Here is a 6,280-nt window from a genome sequence, read left to right as displayed (position 1 = left end):
CAGAAGTTTGGAGGTGGACTGCTAGTTGGCATCAGGGCAGAGGCACACGCTCTAAAGCCATGCGCATGGGCGGATATAGACATTAGAGAACAATGCTGACCAATAGGAGGTCTAGAGGGTCTTGCCCCAGGTGAAGACAAAAGATTACTTGGACCAATGAGGGGTCTCAGGAGGTGTGGCACCAGTTGGGGCAAGACCTAGATATGACCAATGAGCATTCAGAGGGGCAGAGTCTGGATGCACGATACCATTAATGGGCTTAGCCAGATCAACTGGAGCTGACTGAATGGGTTTTGATGGTCACTGATGGTCCATCCAGGGGGTTGAATAGATTCCCAGATTTAGGCAAAAGGTTGGAAATGGGTCCCTGATAAACATCAGGAAAGATAATTAATAATTTGAATGCTTTCTTAATTATCTCAGTATCCTGAGGGATGGAGCGGGAAGGACAGGTTTTTCACATAGGTGTAGGAATCACAAAAAGGACTACGTGCAGTGTTGAGGACAAAAGGGCTATGTGCCAGGTGGCAACTGAATAACTTCAGAAATGCAGATACCTAATATAACTTGCCATTTTCATACACATACTTTTCTCAGTGGTGTCTTCCAGTGGCCTGACTTTTGTGGGCTTCTGGGTTAGGTCAAGAGTGCGGTGCCCCTGCTGTTGGGGCTACCCTATAGTAAGGCAGCGCCTCTGGCTAACACCCTGACAAGTGTTTGTCCATCTACTGTTTAAAGACTACCAGAGAGGGGGAGCTCACCACCACCTCCCTAGTTTTTCTTAATATCCAGCCAGTACCTTCCCCCCCTTAATTTAAACCCATTATTATGAGTCCTATCCTCTGCTGCCAACAGGAACAGCTCCCTGCCCTCCCCTGAGTGACAGCCCTTCAAATACTTCAAGAGAGCAATCATGTCCCTCCTCGACCTCCTCTTCTCCAGACTAAACATTCCCAAGTCCCTCAGCCTTTCCTCCTAGGGCTTGGTCTCCAGACCCCCGAACATCCTCCTTGCTCTCCTCTGCACCTGCTCCATTCTGTCCACATCTGTTTTGAAGTGAAGCTTCCAGAACTACACACACTATTCCAGGTGTGGCCTGACCAATGCAGTGTGTACAGTGGGACTATGTTATGCCTCAGTTGATACACCACAAGATCGCATTGGCCTTTTTTGTCACTGGACCACACTGGCTGCTCATATTTAACTTATGGTCCATACCCCAAGATCTTGTTCACATACATTACTACCCAGAAGTGTATCCCCCATCCAGTATGTGTGTTCCTCATTTTTGTTACCCAGATGTAGAACTCTGCACTTATCCTTGTTAAATTGCATCTTGTTCACATCTGCCCACTTTTCCGGTGTGTTCAGATCTCATTGAATTCTTCTGGTGTGTTCGCTGCTCCTCCCAATTTGGTGTCATCTGCAAATGTAATGAGTAGCCCCTCCACACCTTCATCTAGATTATTTATTAAAAAATGAAAAATACTGGGCTTAGAACTGAGCTCTGTGGCACCCCACTGGACACCTCCCTCCATTCAGATGAAATGCCATTAACAACTACTCTTTGAGTGGGGTTTTCCAACCAGTTCCCTGTCCACCGAACTATCCTAGAGTCTAGTCTACAGTCCTCTAGTTTACCCATCAGAACATCATGGGTAACCCTGTCTTGAACTGGGAACTGGTGGAAATCAGTGCAACCTTATATATGAGTACTGGCACTTTTTATAAAACAAAAAGCACTGCCCAGATTTATGTCAAACATTCGGTCCACTGGCTGGCCGGCCCTGTGAACCACAGTGGGAAATTGTTAGTAGGTCAAGTGGACACTACACTAGATTGTCCGAACCCAGCACAAGATTATATCTTGGTACTTGACTGCAGTCATTCAAAACACTCTGGTTGCTTTACACCATCAACTCCAATCCATGGTTCATCTTCACGTGTATAAAGACACAGCTGGCTCAGAAACTAGTATAGCTCTTAGTTGCATGATGCTGGATGTAATGCAGGACTTGATTTATTGGTTTGCATGTTGGATAATAAAAGAATAATGGAATAGGGCCCTGACCTCGATAGCCCAGGCAAGCCTGATCTCATCAGATCTTGGAAGCTAAACAGGGTCAACTGTGGTTAGTACTTGGATGGGAAAGTTCCTTGGAATACCAAGTTGAAAAGAAAGAGGCAGGCTTTATTCAGCCACCTAAAATATTCTCACTATTATCTGCAACAGGCAGTAGCTTCAATGCACCTCCACATAAACTGTACATCCAGACTGCAAATAGCTTTGGAAAATGCGACATGCTTGTAATGCTGTTATCACTCATCTCTAGGTTTGAAAACAAAAAATACAATTTGATGTGCTGGATTTAAAATAAGAGGAAGACATAATTATCTTCATTGCTTGTAAAACTTGAAGCATAAAGGAACAGGAAAGAATTGCCTCATCTCCTTTTATTCCAACAGCAGCACCTCATACTAAGTCATCATCCTGGCCTTAATTCCTTTGATGATTTTCCATGTCTACTATTTCCTTGGCAACATCTGTCTGAGACTACAATACAATGCCATGTCTACTCAGAAGTAATTCTCTCTTTATTTGATAAGGCTTATTCCCAGGTAAGACTACACAGGATCAGGAGTCCATGGATTCAGCTTATAATGCTGCATAGGATTGTACTCTATAGTCATACAACCTCTGAAAGAAAGAAGGGGAGCTTTGGTCAATGTCCACTTTGCATACAGATTTCATTGTATTATCACTTACTGAACAAAGTCCATTTCCTAATTCACTGGTTTCTACACTTACCATATATATGAACACCAATATCAAGTCACCTTCAAGAGCTTTTATTTCACAGCAATTCAAAAAGGAAAAGATATTTCAATCTATTGCTTTTGAATCTCCCAGTGCATGAACAATTCTCTGCAGTATATCTGCACGTTTATTGCATTCCATTACAGACTGAGCCAAGCTCATCTCTCCAGCAAAAAATATTAAGTCAGCTAATAAGAACAACTAGAAAGGATAAGGATCGTGGGCTGCTGGCATTGTTGAGGGGTTTCCTAGATCATCAGACTATTTTTAAAACACAACATGTTCAGAAGTGAAGGAAAAGGATTTATTGGGGGGGGGCAGAGGTACAGGCTCAGTCTCAAGCTATACCCCAGTCCCCCATAATAGGCAACCTGCTTGAAGCATTCAAAGAGGCAAAGGCTTTGTCATCAAACGGGCGCGATCATACCGCAACATCTGGGAAGCGTCATGCACCTGTCCCCGATTCGTCCCTTTGGCCCGAAAATGAGCATTGAAAAGGTACCGGCAACAGAGCACTACCTTCTGGATGATGCGTCTGATCAGGGAAGCGCTGGTAGCCTGTCACAGCCAGCGCCATTCCCCGTCCAATGCAAATATGCAATGTCTGTTTTGCCGCACTATGCCTGATCGCCTGCCGAAGGCCGGAGCACAGAGCCACAGGGGCACATCGGATCGCTCTACTGCGGTTCTTTTTGCTCCGGTTCTAATTTGCCTCCCTTCAGTGGCGCAGTATCCCGCTCATGTGACCGGGACCTTTATTACTTTATTCAAGATATCGAATAGAAAGAGGGAAGGTCAGGCAGTGGTAGTCAAGACTATGGATGGGCATAGACCGGAAAAATGGAGGTCTGTGGTTTGTGAATTTCACGAACTATGAACTTCCACTGACTTTCCCAGTTTGTGAATCAGTTTGTGGTTCATGAGGTCTGTGTTGGGCACAACCTAGAATTGGGTTCAGAAGGCATTTAAATGCCTCCCAAGCCCACTTCCAGATTGTGCCACCACTGTGGCATGCTTCTAGTGAGCTCAGGAGGCATTTAAATGCTACTGAGCTCACTTTTGGATCATGCCACTGGGGCAGTACACCACCAGAACTCAGGAGGCATTTAAATTTGTGCAGTCGTCGTGTTCAGTTCTATTACTTTAAGCTAATGCCCAATTCAAGTAACATTGAGCCCAAATCATGTTCTTCCTGTGTGGCTAGTCCAGAGAAACCAACCCAGAGAAGAAGAGATAGGTGAGGGGTTGCCCAAAAAGTGCATTAAAATAAAAGGGGGGGAGGGTTCTTTTAATGGGATGAAATATATCTCTGAGATACAGCAGCTTATCTCCAAGATAAGATGACATACTCCGGAGCACTTTTGTGCCCCCTCACCAACTCAAAATGCCAAATGACATGAAGTTTTTTGTACACCTTTAACAATTGTGACTTTAAAAAGAATTCCCCACTTCCCTACTGAATTGTGGGGAAAATCCCACCTCCTAAGAGCCACCTAACTAGAGGTCAACCTCTTTATGTTAACCAGTGTAATGAATTGCTATTTGGTTCATCTTTGCCCTTATATTCTAACAGTCTACATTTGTCAGAGAAGAAACCATACTTCACTGAACACAGAAGAGTTTTGAGCAACAAGTCTTGAACATACTTATTAACGATCTTGTGATTGTTCTGAGGCTGCTCCCCAACGACTCCAAACCTCATATCTAAAATTCATGCCTTTTCGCCTACAATTCTTGTGCTAGATAATAACTGTTGCTTTTAGATGAGTCTTCCTTTTTCTATCACTCAGCTTGCTTTGATATACCTCCCAGTGCTGTTGAAGAGTCCATTTAGAAAATTATCCATCCATTTCTGAAATGAATCACTTTCTCCCATCCCGCAAACAAAATTGCATGACATTTAGAGGGGTTTGATCTACTCCCATACCTAGAACTCTACTGTTGTTAAGTATGTTTATCATCTAGACTCTGACCTGATTTTTTTTAACTTCCTAGAGATTCTGCTAGCTCAGGGCTCAACTAAAAGGATGCCAAGAGATCTCTGATCGATTTCCCTATGACTTTTAAAGAGTTAATAGCAGTCACAAGGGGGCCCAGTTCAAATCAGTTCACTCCTTTCATATTTCTAATTTAAATCCTCTTTCTCAGGAAACTATTATTAGTCCTGGAAAGCATGCAGGTACCATATGGTTACCTTTATGTTTTTCCTCACAGGGCAAATAGCAGCTCAGGATCTGTGTGCCTGAGAATAAGAAAGTGGTACAAGGCATATTGTGTATTGTATATACACATGCATTCAGACAAACATGCAACATGCAGTCTATTCAATTTTATCTACCCAATATCATATGCTTGCTCTGAAACAGTAAACATACAATATATGGATAGTTGTATATCCGATTAATCTTACTCTTAATTTCTTTCCCCTTTTGTCAGATTTCATAAGAAAATGCTAACTTTACTCACTAAGGAAATAGCAAGAAGCGACACTCTCTCTCTCTCTCAGAACATGCACAGCCCCAAAGCATTTAGGTAATCTCCCAGTGATGTTGCTTTTTGGAATGGAGAAATTCCACTGAGGAAAGCATAAAAGTTACAGATGTGACATGAGGAGCTATGAACCAATAATGGAAAGGCTGGCAGCACCAATGCCATGAAATGATAGGTTAAGGTCAGGTTTCTTAAACATTTCTTAAAAGAATTCATTCTGGAAGCATTCCTGTATCCAGGGCTCTTTTTTTAGAAGAAGCCCAGCAGGAACTCATTAGCATAATAGACCACACCCAACAGCAGAAACTCATTAGCATATTAGGCCACACCCCCATGTTACCAGAAGTGTGGTTATCCAGCATAGGCCACTCCCTCCACCACATCAGAGCCTTTAAGCAGATCATTTCCAAAACAGTCCTTCAAAGCCTAATTACATGAACTAAGCAGCAAGCAAGATACACTGTTTTGAAAAGTATTTCCCTCATAAATACTCAGAGATCCTGTGGTCTCCCAGCAGTGACATTCACAAGCAACGGACAACCCAGAAGACTAAAGATGCATCAGAGTCCTCAACGTGATGTTTAAGCAATGGGGAAGGGGGGGAGAGAATGAGAAGGCACTTATGTAAACCAAAAACACTGGGACACACTTCAACTTACTAAGCTGCCAAGCACATGAAAGATCAGACAGGTCATTTCACTTGTGATCATTATTGGGAAAAGATGGTTTATCTACAGTGTCTATGATCCCCACATGCACCCACACACATCCCACCTTCCTCCCCCAACCAGGGCCGGTGCCAGGTTTTTTTTTGCACACTAGGTGAGGCTACCTTCTGGCGCCTCCACCCCCCATGTGCCCATCGATTTTCAAACATAAATGCATTTTAGGAAGAATGAAAACACAAAAATTGAAATTGCTAATTTACTTTTTTAAAAATTGTGAGAACAAGTAATACAATCTCTGATTTTC

Source organism: Gekko japonicus, unplaced genomic scaffold, assembly GCF_001447785.1.
Source record: "Gekko japonicus isolate JY-2015 unplaced genomic scaffold, Gekko_japonicus_V1.1 scaffold680, whole genome shotgun sequence".
Lineage (NCBI taxonomy): Eukaryota > Metazoa > Chordata > Lepidosauria > Squamata > Gekkonidae > Gekko > Gekko japonicus.
This window is presented reverse-complemented; position numbering follows the sequence as displayed.